This window comes from Vipera berus (assembly GCF_964194415.1).
Source record: "Vipera berus genome assembly, chromosome: 5".
In the NCBI taxonomy this organism is placed as follows: Eukaryota; Metazoa; Chordata; class Lepidosauria; order Squamata; family Viperidae; genus Vipera; species Vipera berus.
In genome coordinates this window covers 99,971,876-99,989,433 of record NC_138207.1, presented here as the reverse complement: position 1 = coordinate 99,989,433, position 17,558 = coordinate 99,971,876, and the positions used below count along the sequence as shown (strand labels likewise).

At 43.2% G+C, this 17,558-nt stretch overlaps 1 protein-coding gene across 2 annotated transcripts in view; it reads left to right on the top strand.

Annotated features, from left to right (window-relative positions):
* The window catches only part of TSPAN14 (tetraspanin 14), a 70,396-nt gene that overhangs the window by 13,935 nt on the left and 38,903 nt on the right, over window positions 1-17,558 (top strand). Inside the window, exon 1 of one of the 2 annotated variants that reach the window (XM_081329762.1) lies at window positions 1,225-1,263. The exons of the other annotated variant lie outside the window; for it this stretch is intronic. The gene's annotated coding sequence lies outside the window, so the exon portion shown is untranslated. Of the gene's footprint in view, window positions 1-1,224; window positions 1,264-17,558 lie in introns of those variants that run through there. 2 annotated transcript variants of the gene reach the window in all.

Genomic DNA, 17,558 nt, shown 5'->3' with positions numbered 1-17,558 from the left:
AATAACAGAGTTGGAAGGGATCTTGAAGGATCTTGGAGGGGGTTGGACTAGAAGGCCTCCAAGGCCCCTTCCAAATTTGTTATTCTGTTATTCTGTCTTCTAATCCAAGCAGGAAACTCTATACCATTCCAGGCAAATGGAATGTCCAGTCTCTTGCTAAAAAACTTCCAGTGTTGGAGCACCCACAACTTCTGGAGGCAAGACGTTCCACTGATTAATTGTTCCCACTGTTAGGAAATTTCTCCTTAGTTCTAGGTTGCTTCTCTCCTTGATTAGTTTCCATCCATTGCTTGGACTGCCTTCAGACGTTTTGGAGACTAGATTGATCTCCCTCCTTGTGGCAGCCCCTTAAATATTGGAACACTGCTGTCATGTCACCCCTAGTTCTTCCTTTCAATAAACTAGATATGCTCAATTCCTAATTAACTTCAGTTGACCCTAATTTTCCCTTAAAACAATCCCTCAAGGCATTAGTTTTAACCAGGTTTTATTCCAAACTTCATAGCCATTAGAGTACCTTAATTAAATTGTAGTCTGTATATCTGAATTGTGATTATGGATAGCTTTATTCTGTCAAGCTTATAGATTAAAAACCAAATGGGAGGTACCAGACACATTTTGTCATTGCGTTTCAGTCCATAAAACCCTTTTGTGTCTTGTGTTTTGCCTGCAAATGCCTTTTTGTATCTTTTGCAAATACTTGTGCAGAGTGAAAGACACGGAGCAAATCATAGCATTGTTGCTGGCATTACTAAAAATATGACTCTTGCAAACTGTGTTTTGGGACGCGTGGTGGAAGGTTATAATTTGGAGGCTCCGTTCAAAAAAAAAATAGTAATCCTGCTAAACTCTTTTAAGAATGGCTCAGGAGAGGAATGAATGGTTTTGTGGAGTTCGCCATGGCTTAAAGTTATAACTGCACTGACAAAAGACACAGATTTGTGAAGCATTTTGTATTTTTGAGAAGAGCAACAGCAAAGATTAAGTGGCTGGAGGCAAAAATGTAAGATGAATGGTGGCAAGAACTGGATATATCTAGTCTAACCAAGAGAAGGGCTAGAGATGGCCCAACAGCAATCTTCCAAGACTAGAGAAGTTGCCACAAAGAAGAGGGAGTCAAGCTATTCTTCAAAGCACCGGAAGGCAGGACATGGAACAACAGATGAAAAACTAAATCAAGGAGAGAAGCAGCCAAGAACTAAGGAGAAACTTCCTAACAGTGAGGACAATTAACCAGTGGAACAGAAGTTGCCTCCAGAAGTTGTGAGTGTTCCATCATTGGAGGTTTTTAAGTAGAGATTGGACAGCCATTTGTCTGAAAGGATAGGATCTCTTACTTGAGCAGGGGGTTGGACTAGAGGACCTCCAAGGTCCCTTCCAGCTCTGTTTTGATTGACTGATCTCCAAGTTCTCTTCCAGCTCTATTCTGATTGATTGGCTTGTCTTCAGGAGTTATGGATGCTCCATCACTGGAGGTTTTTAAGAAGAGATTGGACAGCCGTTTGTCCAGAACGTTAGTATAGGGTCTCCTGTTTGAGCAAGGATATTGGACTAGAAGACCTCCAAGGTTCCTCCCAACTCTGTTGTCCTATGTTATATGAGATGAATCAGGTTGCTGGCATGCATATTTGTTACCTGCCAGTCGTAATGTTACAGAATACATGGAATGTTTGGCCGGGGGGACAGGTGGCGGAGGTTGAACTAGGACATGGGTAGGCAACCTCGGCTCTTTTATGACTCATGGACTTCAACTCCCAGAATTCCTGAGCCAGCATGGCTGGCTCAGGAATTCTGGGAGTTGAAGTCCATGAGTCATAAAAGAGCCGAGGTTGCCTACCCCTGGACTAGGAGACCTCCAATGTCCCTTCCAATTCTGTTATTCGGTTCAGTCATAATTACAGTGAAGGAGGCTTCAGGTTTTGGTGAATGTGCTAATGCTAGCCGGTATTTGTAGTCAATGCAAGACACAGTTGCAACACTAAGCTAGTCTAAGGATTGCATATAGGCCTGGCTTTTCACATGGCTGTGATTCCAGGAAGAGGAGTAGAGTGATGACCTATAAAGCCCTAAATGGCTTGGGTCCGGGATATCTGAGGGAACACCTGCTGCCGGCATCAAGCTCCCTTCGTCCAGTGCGCTCCCACAGGGAGGGTCTTCTCAGGGTGCCACCGGTAAGAGATTGCCGGCGGACGACACCCAGGGATAGGGCCTTCTCAGTGGGGGCGCCTGCCCTTTGGAACCAGCTGCCAGTGGAGCTGAGGACTGCCCCCAACCTCCGTTCATTCCGCCGGGACCTGAAGACCTGGCTCTTCGAGCTCTCTGGCCCAGGCTGAGAATTTTAATTTTAGTTTTAATCTTAATTTTAACTGGGGTTTTACTTATGCAGGGATGAATATAATTTTTTTTAATCTGTTTTTAACTTTTGTATCTCTGTTTTTTAATCACCCTGTAAATCGCCCTGAGTCCTTCGGGAAAGGGCGGTATATAAATGTAATAATAAATATAAATGTAATAATAAATAAATCTCAATGAGATCATAGTTTCTAATAAGTCATGATGATCTCATTAAAATATACTTTACTCCTCTTACTGGAATTCATTCATTGCTTGGATTAGTGGATAAGATTGCCACACCTTGGGTTGAGAGACCTGCGCTACTATACACCTTTATATCTTTCCACTTCTCCCCTAGCTGTTATAAGCCATGGTCTTTTCAATAATAATGCACAGTTGAGCATCAGCTAACTTTAATTTCGATGAAATGTCAATATAGACGTTCAGTTTGCCTCGCTCATTACTTTTTGATATGCAGTTCTTGACATGACATTCGAAGCACAGGATTAGATCTCAGCCTGAAAAAAAATATAGCAGAAACAAACAAAAAAGCAAAAAAAAAACCTCTGGTAGACAGCATGAATTTACATGTTTTAAATTACTTTGGGAGGCTAAACCGGTGGAGACTTTGGAACAGCTCATAATTTATCATGGCAACATCCATGCAAAGTTTTCTTTGATGTGAGGTGGCCCAACCTATGGATTAGTGCTCTTCAGAAAATAGCCACCCGTCTGCTTTTGCTCAGTTAACCCCTTGTAGCGCACGGACTTTAGCTTCTCTTTTTTTGAACCAAAGAGGTTTTAGCCACCTCCACTGTTCTTTCAAAGAGGGCGCGGTGTAGTTGCACAAAATGGGGAGGCAGCCGGATGTTCATCTTATGTGTTAACTGTGTTCTTGGGTTTCTATTAAGGAGGAAGTGGAGGAAATGAGGGTGTGTGTGGACATCTAGACCTATTAAACTTTTGACAGTGAGGAAATGCAAGAATAGCGTCCACAAAAGCTGAATTACTCCAGCCTCCAGAGATTCTTAACAACCGCGTGCTTCCAAACGTTGGTAAATTCCGTGTCAAAAAGCATCCAGATAATCATCCTGATTCCATCCGCTTCGTGGATACATTGTGGGTCCTGTACAACAGAGAAAGGATTTATGAAAAATATACCAATCCATAGCAAGAGGTATTTGGAGATAAGGTTTATGCTGCTAAACTTGCCCAAAGTCATTCTCTGGGAGAGTTGCAATTAATTGAGGGCCCTTTACTTAGAGGCTGAAAAAGACGTTGTGGTTTTAAGGTGGCGGAGACGCAAAACCACAGCGTGTTTTTTAAAGCGGGCTCAGCCTAGCTAACATTTAAAAGGAGAACAACAGCTCAGAGAAGAGGAAAGTTATCGTTCAGCCCTTCTGTATAAAAAGCACTCATTTGCATCTTGGTCATGTCTGCATTCCTGACGTCCTAAACCGATAGAACGTCATCCCAAAGATAACGTTTCCAAAAGGCAACTGGACTTTCTTGTTGTTTTTCTTTCTTTAAAAACATTTTGCTTCTCATCCAAGAAGCTTCCTCAGTTCAAGAAGAAATGTTTTCAAGGAGAAAAAACAACAACCAAGAATGTCCAGTTGTCTTTTGGCCAAATGCCTTTGGGTAACCGTGACTGTGATGATTGAGCATCTCCGCAGAATAGACTAATGTTTCTCAACCTTGGCCAACTTGAAGATGGGTGGACTTCAACTCCCAGAATTCCCCAGCCAGCAGGCTGGCTGGGGAATTCTGGGAGTTGAAGTCCACCCATCTTCAAAGTAGGCCAAGGTTGAGGAACCTTGCAGTAAACATTTCATTTAGCATCTTAGTGAAGATTTTGCTCAAGTTGAGAACTTAGACAGCTTCAACTGATTGTGAAAAGCTGTGCCGGGTCTGAAACCATGCATATTATGGTCTAGAAAAATATGCAGGTGGTATACCAGCTTGCCCAAGGCTGACCTTGATTTGCTAAAAGGTTTAGAGCATGTGAAAAAAACAACAATGCAGGAACTCAAGGTCTCAAATCTCTTGTTTATATTTACAGTGCTCTCCAAAGGCCTCCCGCTTTCTTACTTAGAGACGTAGGGCTTGCAATGCAGAGGTGGAAAATAGGAATGTTCTGTATTTCCAGAACCTTGGGGAATGGAGTGGACTGTCCATTTTTGGAAATGGTTTTCCAGAGAGGTCCTTGCCATCCCAGAAATTTGAGGGTGGACTGTGTCCACAGCGTTATGAACTATATCTGGATTTGGGAGCTGTAGTTTTAAAAGTGTCCAGACGTTCTTCTCCAAGGGAGAAACAGAACGTCCTTAAAAGAGACGGGTTTTATTTTGCTCCTAGCTCTTTCAGAGCCCTTGATTGTAGCTCTGCTCCTGGGAGGAACGCAAGGGAAAAGGCAGAACTGCAAATCTTCAGCTTTATATGTCCCAACGCGCTTCCAGTGCAGGCAACCTTGTTTAAAATATCTCTTTAAATCTAGAAATGGATACGACCAGCTGAATCTTTTATTTCCCTCCTTTACTTCCTTTTTAAAGATCAGTCCCAAATGTTTCCCACTGAGAATTCTTCTTAGTTAAACTGGGAATAGTGTCTCAGCGAGTAACCGTTTAGTTGTTTTTTTAAAAACAACAATACTTCTAAAACCTTTTTTAAAAAAAAAAAAAGTAGGGTTCTCTTTCTGTCAACCTTTGCAGAATGACTTTAGCTGAATCTTTGGACACAATTATTGCACATCTGACTTTTCAGACCTTAGCTGTCTTCCTTGCTCAACTGCTCCATTGCAAAATATTTTCTTTTAAAGGGAAGGAAACAGGAATAACAGGCTGGGTTGGGCCTGATAGTAGCGGCTCCTAAAATGTGTTATGTCTTTGCTCTTCAGAATCCCCGGGACGTTGTTGAATCTCAGATTCTCGATTTTAGCAAATGATCAATTCTGGTGAAATTTGTTATTATGAGGAACCTCTGCAGATTTTCCCTAAGAGACTAGAAGTTGGGTGACTGCATCTTTACATATCTCCGTTAATTATACATTCTGCAAGCACAGTGGTTGCCCAAAAGAGCTGAAATGGATAATTTATTAAGAGGGGAAATTAATGAACTAGCCTTAGTTTGGTTTAAAGGCGCAAATTCACAACTTTTAATGTTTCTAGTTGGCCTGCGTGCCAATAGCTTGAACCACAACTGAGTTTTACACATTTCTCTAAAGTGCTCAGAATGATGAACTGCTTGTGTATGACAAATCCCTCTGCATGGGCACAGCCATATATATAATTACTTGGGAGGCTTGCTAATTGCATTTATTTTACAGTTGATTAATAATCAGACTTACATTTTGCCCTGTATTTCATTCTTTCCTGCCGTTGCTAATTAATTTTATGATGTCCCGCATTTCTTTAGCAAATTCCAGCATAGAAAAAGGGGGGTGTTTTTTTTAAAAAAACAAAGAAACAAACAAACTCCACATTGTAGGTTGCAAGCAGCAAAACTCCTCACTGCCTGGGTGAAGAAAATAGGAGTTTAATGGCGTTGCCAAAGCAGAGTAATTGCAAACACTTGTTTTATGATTTCTGCTGAGCTGCCTGTAGTTGCAATAACAGCAGTGGTTGCAAGAAAGATGGGAAGAAAGCAAGAAAAAAAAGAGTGTGTATTCTCCTCCTTCATGCTCTTTTCTGCCTTTCCTTCTTGGGTCACCAATATATGTTACTCCTGTATTCCTAGTAGGAGCAAGTTGCAACTTGGCTGGCCTTGTGTTGAAGCTGATCCTACATGCCTTGAGGGTTTCCTAAGATACTGTAGAATGTCAGCACCCACCCACCCTCCTAGAGAAGGGCATTTTTTTTTGGGGGGGGGGAGTATTAAAAAAAGAGGCAGAATATTGTATTCCCCCCCCGAGGAGAAATGGGAAAAATCTTGGGCAGAGACAGAAATGCAGATTTGGCAATCCTTTCAGAAAGACTGGGCCACACCATTCGAAAGCAAAATGCCTTCAGCCCCCACAGTTGATGGGATTAAGAATTTACATTCCCCCCACCCAAATTCTAAGCACGGGACAGGGCCTTTAGGACATAACAGGATTAATTGAGCCTTGGTGGAGCAGTGGGCTAATGCCTCCTTAAGTAACACCAGCTGCCTGCAATTAGTGCAGGTTCGCATCCCACCAGGCTCAAGGTTGACTCAGCCTTCCATCCTTCCGAGGTAGGTAAAATGTGGACCCAGATTGTTGGGGGCAATTAAGCTGACTTTGTAATAATGCCGCTTGGGGTGTGTGTGTGAAAGCCCTAATAAGCAGGCATATACATAGAATGAAGGCTACTGCTAAGCTTGTAAGCCGCCCTGAGTCTTCGGAGAAGGGCGGGATATAAATGGAATTAAAATAAATAAATAAATTAATGCATCACCATCAGACCAGCAAACGGCACAAAGGCCCACCTCCTTGCACAGCCCGGAAACATTTCCACTTCAAAGTCTCAGAGCCCCATAAAGATCCACCTACTCCCAACTCCCATTATGGTCAGCTGTCCCAGAACCGCATGCTGTTGTTGGGTTCTGCTCATCAACAAAACAAGAACCTTCTTTCAAAAGCAGCCTCCATTTTATTCCCAGCTTGGAACTGCCCCTGATTTTTCTTTCAACAACACGTATGCGGCCCCCCCGGTGCCCCACGTAGAAGGAAAGTTGGCCTAAGCTTGCAATTCACCCCTGAATTGACTTCTGCTCCCTGTGACACCAGTGAGTGGACGCCACTGAGATTCCTTCCTACAACCCAGCAGCTCCTAAGCTGCTTTGCTTGGGACTGCGGATGGCTTCAGACGGGTCAAAGAAAGCGAAAAGGAAGTTCGCGGAGTAGAGGAAATTCCCTGATCAGACAAGAGGCAATGCGATCAGCGGAACGGTGTGGGGTTGTAGTCGGGCACAAGAAATCGGGAACCCAGGTTGTTGTTCAAATGAGTGCAAGTGTAATCCATGCTAGCTCACGGCAAGAATCAGAACTACTCACAGTCGAAGCGAATTGGTGGTAGATAAGAGTCAACCAAAATAATAGGAAATACTTGTAGATTAGGTTTTAGATTTTGGCAGTGGTTTGCTCTTCGAGCTTGTTTCGATTTAGTTTCTGAATGTTTCGTTACCGGACTAGGCAACAACATAATCAGGATGTCCTTGTCCTGTTCTCCTTAGCTTATAAGTGTCTTGTGTGGCAGGGTTGGTCAGTTGGTCGCGCGATTGGTTGTTCGTTTGGAGCTATATTTAAATTCTGAGCAGCTGATTCGTTCTCTTGTTGATTGGCACTTCGAATGATCTGGTTTCTTAGGTATTCATATGCTGGCTCTAGATCAATATGCTTGTTGATTGCTCCTTTAGTAGAATATCAGGCTTCAATAAATTCACCTATGTGATGGGTGTTGGCATGCCCAAGGATCTTTGTTCCTTCCCCATCAAACTGGTGCTGTTTATTATTTGGTAATAACTTTGTTTCCTATGGCATCTGTCTGGAAAACTTTCAAGATTCGTTTTTCTTGCCATGCACATGTATACATAACCCAAATTAGACTGTTGTCTCTCTGTGTTATATAATATAGGTGGGTATATGCAGAAGTCTGTATTTATTTATTTATATTTGTCGTGTTTATGTAGTGTATATCGGAGGCGGTGACCTTTTGAGAGATGAATGCAAAGAAATTTCATTTTAATGTATGCCTATTAGTGTACATTCAAAGTGACAATAAAGCTATTCTATTCTATTCTATTCTATTCTATTCTATTCTATTCTATTCTATTCTATTCTATTCTATTCTATTCTATTCTATTCTATTCTATTCTATTCTATTCTATTCTATTCTATTCTATTCTATTCTATTCTATTCTATTCATGTTACCTAGTCTGGTAATGAAACATTCAGAAACTATATTGAAACAAGCTTGGAGAGCAAACCACTACGAAAAAAATCAACAGAATTCAAGAAGGGCTGAACTTAGATCTCTTGTAAGCACAAAGGGATTTCAAGCTAATGATGCCCTTGACCTCAGGCTTAGGCTGGTTATCTCCTACACCAGATTGGTTGCTGCAAAATTTGGGAGGTGGCAAGCCCAATTGTTTTCATTTTATATCCCAGTTCCCAATTGGCTAAGCTGGGGCTAGAATATTCAACATTTCTAGAATTGTGAATTTTGGGAGAATGTTTAGTCATATTGGAATTAAAGGGGGTCCAGTTGTAGGAGAGATGTGATCCAAAGAGTGTAGAATATTTAAGAAAAGGGACTGTTATTTTCAATTGTTGTAGACATTGCCGGCCAATTGTGCACATGGAGAAAGAGAGTGATGAGTTTGTGTGTTTGTCCCTCTCTCTTTGTATTCTAAATCGGTGAAATACGGAAAAAAAGTGCATACGTCATTTGGAAATGTAGCCAGTTTTTCTCCATTGAAAACCTACCAGATATTTAGTTTTTTATTCTCAAAGGAGAATAACAGAATGACAGAGCTGGAAGGGACCTTGGAGGTCTTCTAGTCCACCCCCTGCTCAAGTGGGAGACCCTATACCATTTCAGACAAATGGCTGTCCAGTCTCTTCTTAAAAGCCTCCAGGGATATAGTACCCATAACTTCTGAAGACAAGCCATTCCACTGGTTTATTGTTCTAACTAAGATGAAATTTTTCCTTAGTTCTAGATTGGTTTTCTCTTTGATAAATTTCCATCCGTTGCTTCTTGTCCTGCCTTCAGGTGCTTTGGAGAATAACTTGACTCCCTCTTCTTTGGGGCAGCCCCTGAGATATTGGAACACTGCTGTCATGTTCGCCCCTTGTCTGTCTTTGCTTCCTCAGGCTAGAGTTGCGTTAGCTTTAACAATGAACAGTCTTTAAAGCGTGGACTCAGCGTTCAAAATTGCAGATGGGTTTGGAACGCGAACAATTCCTTTTTTCTCCTTTTTTTTAAAAAAAAGCCACGCACTTTGCTACGCCTTGTCTTTGGCACCTTACACATCGCGAATGGCTCCATTGTCCCACCTGCCCTTCTCAATCGGAGGAAGTCGCTCGCTCCATTTGTTACTGAGCAGTGAGGTGCAATGTTGTTTGTCTTCTGGGCTGCTTCCTTCCTCATCTGCAAAAGAGTTCATCCTTCCGCGCTAAAGCTTGTCTGGGTCCTAAAAGAGCCACCGAAGGGAGCGCAGGAGGCAGATCTAGGCAGTTGGTAAGGAAACAGGAAGAAGGTGGGATGAGAAGATGGGGTGCAAGGCGATACAATTTTAGAACAGAATAGAGTATCTTTTATGGTCATTGTGCAACTCACAACGAAATTAGTTTTGCTGAGCTCAGAGGAGCGTGATTGCCAGGAAACATACCGGTACATAGGACGCAAACGTTCTAAGAGGAAAGAAAGAAAACAAGATTTAGTGCTGGCGTGATACCGCCACGTTGTGAGAGCATGTTGACTTTCCAAGGGCTGGAAGTTGCCAGTTGGGTTTCATTTCATGCAGCAACCCTTTGCAGTACAGATAGTCCTTGTGTCAACGCTGCTCATGTCGGGTGTTCTTGCTTTGACACCAGATGGAAATGCAGCCATTTTACTCTTTTGCTTTTAGAATTAGTTGCTTCTGGGAAGGGGAATAGGGATGAGAGTCCAGCTAGCCATAACAGTCATAACTCAGCCGTGGGAACCCAAGGACATTGGGCCCAGATCTGATAGTGTTTTGGAGGGCTAGAGAGCTGGGGAAAAAGCCTGCGCTTCAAGCTAATTGGGGAATGTCATTTATGACCGTTTATTGGAAGAGGGAATTGCACTTTGTTACTATGTATCCAGGGGAGGGGAAATTAGTTTCTGGTTTCAACTATGTAGTACCAATACTTTGTTTCTCGAATAAAAGATTCTTTAAGGTAAACAATGCCTCCAAGTTCTTTTGAAGAGTTTCATCTGTCGGAACCGTGACACCTCAACTTAACAACATATATTTAGTGACTGATCATGGCACCGAACAAAGTGACTTACGACCATTTTTACAACTGTTGCAGCATTTCCGTGGCCGTGTGATGAAAATTCAGACGCTTGGCAACTTGACTCATATTTATGATGGTTGCAGTGTCCCAGAGTCACATGATCCCCTTTTGCGACCTCCTATCAAATATAGTTTCCCAGTATTCGATCGCTATTTAGCACTCACTTTTATATATTCTAGACCAGGGGTAGGCATCCTTGGCTCTTTTTTGACTCGTGGACTTCAACTCCCAGAATTCCTGATCCAGCCCTGCTGAGGGGAAAGGGGGAAGTTTCCAAGCTGAGCCACGCTGTCTGAGGAATTCTGGGAGTTGAAGTCCACAAGTCATAAAAGAGCCAAGGTTGCCTACCCCTGGCCTAGGCCTAGGCCGCTTTATGACTCGTGGACTTCAACTCCCAGAATTCCTGATCCAGCCCTGCTGAGGGGAAAGGGAGAGGTTTCCAAGCTGAGCCATGCTGGCTCAGGAATTCTGGTAGTTGAAGTCCAGGAGTCATGAAGGGGCCAGAGTTTCCCCCATGCTGGCTCAGGAATTCTAGGAGTTGAAGTCCACGAGTCATAAAAGAGCCAAGGTTGCCTACCCCTGTTCAGTTATTTTTATATAGAACAACTGAAATTACCACAAAGTGAAAACGCGTGAACATTTCTAATGGCTGATTAAAGCCTACACTGTGATATTGCAATCGTACCTAAACATCTTGGCAATGAGTGTAAATTACCACTAATCAGAGGTATATATACTGGGCAATGCTGTAATTCCGAAGTAAGTTTACTATGTGGAACTAGAAATGTAATACAGCTAGTCCTGGACTTAGAACAGTTTGCTTAGTCAGTGGGGAAGCTAGATTCATTGTTAGTAACTGCAAGGATTCACTTAACAGCCGTGGCAAGAAAAGGTCATGAAATGGGGCAAAACCCACTTAACTAACATCTCACCTAAGCAACAGAAAATGTTGGTTAAATTGTGGTCGTAAGTCAAGGACGATGTGTATTTTAAAATCCTTCCCCTCTGGCAGTTTGGGAGTCGGGACGTGTGCACAAAAATAGGCCTTTGGTTCTTTCCTGTTTTGAAAGTCTAGGCTTTTATAAATCAAGGAGGAAAATGTTTACGTCCACACTTCTTTTGCTATCAGAAGTTGAGTGGGAGAACTCGGCTGCTTTGCCATTCCTTTCCTCAGCCTTAGCTTGGGGCCCGAAAGGACTGAGTGATGTTGTGCAGCTGCAAAAGGTTCAAAAGCCCATTGTCTCCTCGCAAAAGGACTACAGTTTCTTATGATCTGTATCTCCAACCCCAGATGAGTGGCTTCATTTCATTGGCTAAGTTTTGGAAAATCTTTCCCTAAGTTATTTTGGTGGGAGTTAATTCTTTTTGAAGAGACGCGGTGGCTCAGTGGGTTAAGACGCTTAAGCTTGTAGATCAGAAGGTAGGCAGTTTGGCGGGTCAAATCCCGAGTGCCGCGTAACAGAGTGAGCGCCTGTTACTCGTCCCAGCTTCTGCCAACCTAGCAGTTCGAAAGCACGTAAAAATGCAAGTAGAAAAATAGGGACCACTCCGGTGGGAAGGTAACAGCGTTCCGTGCGTCTTTGGCGTCTAGTCATGCCGGCCACATGACCACGGAGACGTCCTCGGACAAGCGCTGGCTCTTCGGCTTTGAAACAGAGATGAGCACTGGCCCCTAGAGTCGGAAACAACTAGCACGCATGTGCAAGGGAACCTTTACCTTTACCTAATTCTTTTTGACCTACTTAAATATCTTAATTTGGTTCGCCATGGCAGTCAGGAAGAGAATTTGTATCGGTGGGGTCCTAGGGAAAACTTGCCTCACTTGGTTTGTTGGATGGATGGATGGATTTCATTTCTGTAGCTGCCCATTTTAGCAAACGACTCACAATTCAAAACATATAAGGGTAGTCCTCGACGCAAGGCCGCAGCTGAGTCAAAAATTTACCTTGCCAAGTGAAACATTGGTTAAGTGACTTTTGCCCCATTTTACAACCTTCATTGGATATTAAAATTGTCTCAGCTCACTGGGAATTACAGGGAGTGCAGAATTATTAGGCAAATGAGTATTTTGACCACATCATCCTCTTTATGCATGTTGTCTTACTCCAAGCTGTATAGGCTCGAAAGCCTACTACCAATTAAGCATATTAGGTGATGTGCATCTCTGTAATGAGAAGGGGTGTGGTCTAATGACATCAACACCCTGTATCAGGTGTGCATAATTATTAGGCAACTTCCTTTCCTTTGGCAAAATGGGTCAAAAGAAGGACTTGACAGGCTCAGAAAAGTCAAAAATAGTGAGATATCTTGCAGAGGGATGCAGCACTCTTACAATTGCAAAGCTTCTGAAGCGTGATCATCGAACAATCAAGCTTTTCATTCAAAATAGTCAACAGGGTCGCAAGAAGCGTGTGGAGAAACCAAGGCGCAAAATAACTGCCCATGAACTGAGAAACGTCAAGCGTGCAGCTGCCAAGATGCCACTTGCCACCAGTTTGGCCATATTTCAGAGCTGCAACATCACTGGAGTGCCCAAAAGCACAAGGTGTGCAATACTCAGAGACATGGCCAAGGTAGGAAAGGCTGAAAGACGACCACCACTGAACAAGACACACAAGCTGAAACGTCAAGACTGGGCCAAGAAATATCTCAAGACTGATTTTTCTAAGGTTTTATGGACTGATGAAATGAGAGTGAGTCTTGATGGGCCAGATGGATGGGCCCGTGGCTGGATTGGTAAAGGGCAGAGAGCTCCAGTCCGACTCAGACGCCAGCAAGGTGGAGGTGGAGTACTGGTTTGGGCTGGTATCATCAAAGATGAGCTTGTGGGGCCTTTTCGGGTTGAGGATGGAGTCAAGCTCAACTCCCAGTCCTACTGCCAGTTTCTGGAAGACACCTTCTTCAAGCAGTGGTACAGGAAGAAGTCTGCATCCTTCAAGAAAAACATGATTTTCATGCAGGACAATGCTCCATCACACACGTCCAAGTACTCCACAGCGTGGCTGGCAAGAAAGGGTATAAAAGAAGGAAATCTAATGACATGGCCTCCTTGTTCACCTGATCCGAACCCCATTGAGAACCTGTGGTCCATCATCAAATGTGAGATTTACAAGGAGGGAAAACAGTACACCTCTCTGAACAGTGTCTGGGAGGCTGTGGTTGCTGCTGCACGCAATGTTGATGGTGACCAGATCAAAACACTGACAGAATCCATGGATGGCAGGCTTTTGAGTGTCTTTGCAAAGAAAGGTGGCTATATTGGTCACTGATTTGTTTTTGTTATGTTTTTGAATGTCAGAAATGTATATTTGTGAATGTTGAGATGTTATATTGGTTTCACTGGTAAAAATAAATAATTGAAATGGGTATATATTTGTTTTTTGTTAAGTTGCCTAATAATTATGCACAGTAATAGTCACCTGCACACACAGATATCCCCCTAAAATAGCTATAACTAAAAACAAACTAAAAACTACTTCCAAAAATATTCAGCTTTGATATTAATGAGTTTTTTGGGTTCATTGGGAACATGGTTGTTGTTCAATAATAAAATTAATCCTCAAAAATACAACTTGCCTAATAATTCTGCACTCCCTGTAATGCTGAATGAGATCTGCCTATTGATGAACAGTGAAATTACCTCACAGTGAAATTACCTCACAGTGAAATTACCTCACAGTGAAATTACCTCACAGTGAAATTGCCTCATGGCGTTCAGGGATGTTGAGTCTGAGCAGGGGACACCGGTCAAAAATTATATAAAAAAGACAAAAACAGATTGGCTTCAACTTAGAGATAATGCAATGTGCCTGTTTTCTTGCAACTTTTAATTTGAATGCACTGCTGCAGATCTTCCCCTGCAGTAGTGCTTGAATACTGGGAAATTATAATTGATAGAAGCCGAGCTGCGAGCCTCACGCTGGCACTAGCAGTCCCATTTGCGGAGTGCACTTGCTCGCGGTCCTGTTCCCACGCATGCGCACACAGCCACACTTGTGCCTGTGTGCACGCATGCATAAAAGGTGCCTGCCCCTTCCTTTCCCACCGGTCTGTCAACCCAGAAAGGTTGGGGGCCCCTGTCCTAAGGGATTCCAACATGTTACATATCAGGGGTGTTCAAACTTGGCCACTTTAAGACTTGTGGACTTCAACTCCCAGAATTCCTCAGCCAGCTTTGCTGGGAGTTGAAATCCACAAGTCTTAAAGTCGCCAAATTTGAAGACCCTGCTGAATACACTCTTTCCCTCTCTTCTCCTGACTGGATCCTGTGACCTTTTTCAAGGATTTATAGTTTACTGTTGAGGTTAACACCCGAGTCCCATAAATTAAAATGAGGCCCGAGAAAAAGAAAGGAAACATAATTTGCACATGAGTCACAAGGGCAGGAAACCCATAGTCATAGCCCTCACAGCTGAGCCCCAAATTTCCAGTGATTAACACAGTTGTTAAGTCACTCTGGCTTCCCCACTGAAGATTGCAAGAGTTGATCACATGACCTGGGGACGCTGCGACCGTCATAAATAAGAGTCCATTGCCAAGCATCCGGATTTTGATCATGTGACTACGGGCAATGCTGCAACGGTTGCAAATGTGAAAAAAGGGGCCGCTAGTTGCTTTTTTCCAGGACCGTTGTAACTTTGAACACTCACTAAACAAATGGTTTGCATGTTTACCTGTGTAACTAAAGAATTAGAAGGTCCTTTCTCGTGAGTGAGATTTAAAAAAAAAAGATTTCTAATAGTTCACAAATTCTCAGCTGAATTATAGCTTGATCAAAGATAGCCCTTTGAGAGAAACATACATCCCGTGTGTTTACATTCCTTGGTTATCTGTTGCCACTGAATGGAATCCTGGCTGTGGCAGCCATTTTCTTGGTACCTAACTGTCAGCTGTTTACTCAGTGGCAGTGACAGCTCTAAGGAAGGGGAGCTCAGACCTGACCGTGAGTTAACTAGCCTCATTTCTAATCCCTCTTTGTACCTTCTCCTCCTCCTGCGAGGTGGGGGGAGCTTGATTGAAGAGTTTAATTAAAAAAATAGAGGCTGCTGTGCATGAGTTCTCTCCCTCTCTCCCTCTCTCCCTCCCTCCCTCTCTCCCTCCCCCTCTCTTTCTTTCCCACCCTCTCTCTCTCCCTCTCTCCGATCTTCTGCTCACCTGGCAATCTGGCTTCTCGCTGTTCTAGGAGAAGCTGACATACATTGGGTTGGCTCTCTTGCCCTGCTTTCTCCTGCTTCCTGTGGAGTTGCAGCAAAGGCAGGAGCCCGGCCCAATAAGTCTGTCAGCTTCTTGGAGAAGAGCGTGAGTTATACCCACACCCACAGAGAGAGAGAGAGAGAGAGAGAGAGAGAGAGAGAGAGAGAGAAGGGAAGTGCAAGTGCCTCTCTCTGTCTCTCTTTGTCTCTCGGCAAATGGCGGAGGAGGACTGGGAGCCGCAGGAGAAGGCTGAAAGAGCTGGATGTGGCTCCAGAGCCGCGGGTTGCCGACCTGTGCCCTATACCATTTCAGACAAATGGTTGTCCAATCTCTTCTTAAAAACTTCCAGTGTTGGAGCATCCACAACTTCTGGTGGCAAGTTGTTCCACTAATTAATCATTCTAACGTTCAGGAAATTTCTCCTAGGTTGCTTCTCTCTTCGGTTAGTTTCCATCTGTTGCTTCTTGGCCTGACTTCAGGTGCTTTGGAGAATAGCTTGACTCCCCCTTGTCTTTGTGGCAACCCCTCAGATATTGGAAGGCTGCTATCACATCATCCCTGGCCCTTCTTTTCATTAAAGTAGACATCGTCAATTCCAGCAGCCGTTCCTTATATGTTTTAGCCTCCAGTCCCCTGATCATCTTTGTTGCTGTTCTCTGCACTCTTTCTAGATTCTCAACATCTTTTTAAACAGATGACTGTAGCACAGGGGTCCCCAACCTCCGGTCTGTGGACCGGCACTGGTCCGCAGCATGCCAGAAACAGGTCCGCACAAACAAGTGAAAGCCCATCCATGGGATGCAGGCAGCAAATGAAACCACGCCCCTTCTGGTCCACAGAAAAACCGGTCCCTGGTGCCCAAAGGTTTCGGAACCACTGCTGTAGAAGTTAACCAGGCTGAGCCTGAAGGAGGGGCCAAGCGTGTCATTAGTGTTGAGTCCCTTTGCACTCACAAGAGATCAAAGTCCAGCCCACCTTGAATTCCATCGATGCTCATCTACCGCCAATTTGCTCTGACCGCTCTTGGAGAGAATCTTACCTGCGCCCATTTGAACCACTTTGGCTCCTGTTTTCTGGCGCCTGACACTAACTCTTGTGTTCCCTAATAACACCATCACTCAGTGTGACTCATGATAAATCCCAATTTATTTATTTTTTTTTAAAAAAAATGCACAAGAGCTAAGGCAGGAAATGTGGTGTAACCTTAAAAGTGAGGAAGTCATAAAAATTATTGCCCTTTTCACCCATGCCTGGAAACCATTGGGTATGTATGGCAGGCAGTTTATTTGTTAGCTTTCCACAGCTAAGTGTGCCACTGGGAGATAAGCTAGCAAAATTTTGCAAGGTGATCCATTAAACTTGGCTAGCTTTTTAGTTCGTTACTAGACAACCAGTCACCTCTTGGGTCAATCTTTCAGAGATATTTCCTTATCTGTTTCCTCAAGGCTTCCAACAATGACAGAACTGGTAATATACTGCCTTGCCTCAAAAAGTTGGACTACATTCAAGAGATGTTTCTACCTTGAAAATACCCAGGTTGAACTGCACAGTACCGTCAAACATCAGCACAGAAAACATTTTGGGACATTTTGTATATTCTTCCACAAAATATGATAATGTTTGTTGTAAAACATTGGGCAGAATTTGCCAAATTTTTTAATTCCATGCATCCGGATTTTGGACCCATTCTGTAAGTCCCTGGGTTCAAAATATTTTGACCAATGGTGCAGCGTTACGCCCACTTAAAGATTACTGGAATCAGAGTTTTAGTAGTACAGTAATTATTTTTTGGGGAAAAAAAACACACAGGATAACTGTGTTATCCTTTCCATCTGGAATTTGGCATGAAAAAGCAAGGCAGATGTGATTGCAAGTTGGGGAAAAAATGCTAACAGCTGTAGTTTGATAATATTGCACATAATTCTTAATTATCAGAAATGTTGGCCAAAGCATTAATCTCAACCTTCAATTTCCTTGCATTCTGGAGGGAGAAACCCAGTTAAAGGTTGCCTTAACTCTGACCTT